The sequence below is a fragment of the Mustela erminea genome, chromosome 1 (assembly GCF_009829155.1).
Source record: "Mustela erminea isolate mMusErm1 chromosome 1, mMusErm1.Pri, whole genome shotgun sequence".
Taxonomy (NCBI): Eukaryota; Metazoa; Chordata; class Mammalia; order Carnivora; family Mustelidae; genus Mustela; species Mustela erminea.
The window spans coordinates 131,275,074-131,278,903 of record NC_045614.1 but is presented as its reverse complement, the minus strand read 5'-3'; the positions used below and the strand labels follow the sequence as shown (position 1 = coordinate 131,278,903).

Here is a 3,830-nt window from a genome sequence, read left to right as displayed (position 1 = left end):
GCAAAATATTAACATAATATAAACAGTAAACATTATGACCATTACATTTTCTTCTAAGTAAATCTATCTGTGGCTACTTGGGATTTTAAAATAATTTATCTCCCTATCTATTTTTCCTTCTTATTAAGAGTTTATAGTTTTATTATTTTTTGAGGATTATATAGATCATTACTAAAATATCATTTACTAGCATGGATAAGATAAGATTATTTACATAATTTATATTTCTTTTCTGGAAGGGAAAATATTACCAGACCACTAACTTTCCTTACTCTTAAATTTTAGCTTATAATCTGGGTTTTCAAGTGTCTAAGCATGTGTGCTTGCTTCGGCAACACATATACTAAAATTGGAACAATACAGAGATTGGCATGGTCCCTGCACAAGGATGACACTCAAGTATCTAAACATAAAATATTTTAAAAGGTTAACCACAAATTTATTATTTTCTTTTTTAGTACAACTTCCATATTACATTATGTTCCATCGCTGCTCCTTTTGTTGGTTATATTTACTACTGGTTCTTCACTTGGTTACAAATCTTATCCCTTCAAGACCAAAGGAACAGGACTGGACAAAGTATACAATGGTCAACATTTTATCATTAAAGTATTTATACATCCATGAATAATGTCTGCGATATTTTGCTGGACAGTTATTTCTAATTTGTTGAACAATATTCACAACCTTTAAAAAGAACTCTGGTTTACTTTATTTTATTTTACTTTATTAAAGTTCTTACAATGTACATCCAGTGATATTCTATTTTTTTAAAGATTTTATATATTTATACAATAAAGAGAGACACAGTGAGAAAGGGAACATCAGAAGGGGCAGTGGGAAATGGAGAAGCAGGCATCCCACCAAGCAGGGAGCCTCATGGGGGACTCAAACCCAGGGCCACAACTTGAGCTGATGGCAGGTGCTTAAGGACTGAGCCACCCAGGCGCCCTATTCAGTGATATTTTAAAGGTAACTGTAAATACTTGGAAAATGATACAGATTTGTGAGTACTTGGCTTACTCATATAAAAGTGACCCATTTAATTGGATTTGTAAAATAGAGAGATAAGATTTGTAAAATAGAGAGATATATCTATTTATAGATATTCAAATAGTGCCTTGACTTGTTAATCAAAGAAAGTTATTTCTAAAATATGTTTATTCTTGAGACTTAAATACATTAGAAAGATGATATCAGAATAAGACACTGAGCTAGAAAATAGGAAGAAAGGGAAAAATACCTGTTCGCTTTATTAGCACACTCAAGTTCTGTTCTCCAGAAGTTCTGTTCTCCAGATCAGATTCTCTTTTCAGATTTTAAATGGCTAAAAAACTTGACAAATAATCATAGAGTTTCATTGCCTCAACTTAGACTCTTACTGAGTTCTAGTCATGCTCTGTATCTTATTCATACATCTTAAATGTATTTGATTTCTAAATTGGTAGTCCTGTTCTGAGAGATGTTTACAGAAGTGACCTGAAATTCTTTCTCTGAATCTCTATGCTTGTGAAGATAACACAGAGTGCTTAGTTCTTGGAGATTCTCAGTGCACCGTGCCATAGCACTACATTAAATTGAAGCGTCTGAGAAATCCTTCTGTAAAGTTACTTCTTCAATTCTTTGTGTCAGTATTTACTTATATATTAAAATACAGAATACTATTTTATTATAACACGTCAGTATGTGTGTGGATGTGAGATGTGTTGGTTTGTCTGTGTGTTTGTTTTGTCTGTATTTGTGTTCTATTATTTCCCAACATACCAGTTAGGGGAACACTGAAATATTTAGTCTACTGTTTATGTCAAAGCAATGCATAACTACAGATAGGTACACATGATTAAATAATAACTCATTGAGATTTAAGAGTTTACATTGTTTGGTTTACCATATGTTGATGCAGTCCATTATTATGCTCTCTCTTGATGGTGACTGTAAGGTATCTAATCCCCCCAAAAAGTTGGGTTTAAACTTCTTACTTGCTATGAGAAAAACTATCTTTCAAAAATAAAGTAAGTTCTGTATTATACTTAGTTTAAGGAAAAGCCATAGTCTTTGAACCACCATTCTTGTAACATCAATCAGCTATTCATTTGCAGTTCATTTAAACCTAAATTTTTATTATTTTATACATTTTTAATAAAAACCTGTAAAGTGCATTGAATATTTCTCTTCTTCCTCTAACTAAGGATGTAGAACATAGTTTTATAATTCCTTAGTGATGCAGTGCTAATTTTCGGACACTGATATAAAAGAGTAGTAACCTCAGGTATAATTGAAATATAAATACTATTAGGTCCAATAAATTAAAATTGATAATAAGTAGCTCTGGGCTGCCAAGCAGCCATAAATTTTTACATTTTTAATTTTTTTCAATTTCTTTTTAATTAATTCAACTAAGAGTAATAAAGAAGAACATCTTTAAATGAATGAGGGGTTAAGTTGCACTGGTTTTATCCCAGCCACAGAAGCAGACAGAACAGTACAGATGGAACAGTACCAGAACACAGCTTGTTAGATGTCTAAAGTGAGATTAAATATGCCTGGGTAGGGGCGCCTAGGTGGCTCAGTGGTTTAAAGCCTCTGCCTTGGGCTCAGGTCATGATCTCAGGGTCCTGGGATCAAGCCCTACATGGGCTCTCTGCTCCAAGGGGAGCCTGATTCCTCTTCTCTCTCTGCCTGACTCTCCACCTACTTGTAATTTCTATCTGTCAAATAAATAAATAAAAATATTTAAAAAATAAAAATAATAAAAATAAAAATGCCTGGGTAAAGATTTGAAGAACTCTCGTACACAGAGATAATATAATAAATATTATTGTAATATACTTAAGTATATTTAATACTTAACAAGATATATTTATATATTAAATGACCAATATTGTGTGGACACTGCCTAATGAGCACAACTGCTAGCCACAGCACTGAAGTAGAATTCTAGGGATGTCCATATATATCATTTGGTTGCATCATTAATAAGAGGACTGAGGTTCTCTCAGTGTAGAGCCAAGAGCAATTGTGACTGTAAAAGGATTTGAGTTATTTGTAAGATAACAAGTTTTGGCAAGTATGTGGAAAAACAAGAACCCTTAGGGAGTGTTAGTGATTTAGCTGCTGTGGAAAATAATATTAGGTTCCACAAAACTAAAATAAGACTACTATATGATCCAGCAAGTCCAGGTCTGTGAATTTATATAAAAATAATTGAAAAGAGTATCTCAAAGAGATAGTAGCACTCTCATGTTCATTGAAGCATTTCTTACAATAGCCGATAATTAGGAACAACCTAAATGTCCATGAATGGTTGATATAAAGGGAAATATGGAATGTATATATAAAGGAATATTATTCAGCTTTTAAAGAGAAGGAAATACTATCATACATGACAACCTTAAGCACTACATGTTAAGTGAAATCAGACACAAGGACCTATACTGCATGATTCCACTTATAGATGAGATCTAACATAATCAAAAACATAGAATAGAAAGTATAATGGCATACCGGAAGCTGGAGGGAGTTAGAAATCAAGAGTTGCAGTCCAATGAATACAATGTTTTAATCAGGCAAAATGAATTAAGTTCTAAATATCTCCTATACAACAAACGCATATAGTTAACAATACCATACTTTCCACTTAAATTTTTATTATAAGGGTACATTTCCTATTATATGTTTTTTTACCATAATAAAAAAAAGGATAAATGCAAAGGAAAAAATGGAATGTGGGAGGGGATGCTAGACATTGTTTATGTAGATAATTACAGTTCTCTGAATAATATTTAAAAGTGTTACTACCACTGTCTCCAGACTGTTTTAAGGAAAGACAA

General features: G+C 32.3%; 1 non-coding gene across 1 annotated transcript; it reads left to right on the top strand.

Annotated features, from left to right (window-relative positions):
- Window positions 1-319: 319 nt before the first annotated feature.
- LOC116581469 lies at window positions 320-422 on the top strand. The gene has a single exon (XR_004282066.1). It is a non-coding gene; the product is annotated as a U6 spliceosomal RNA (small nuclear RNA).
- Window positions 423-3,830: the final 3,408 nt, after the last annotated feature.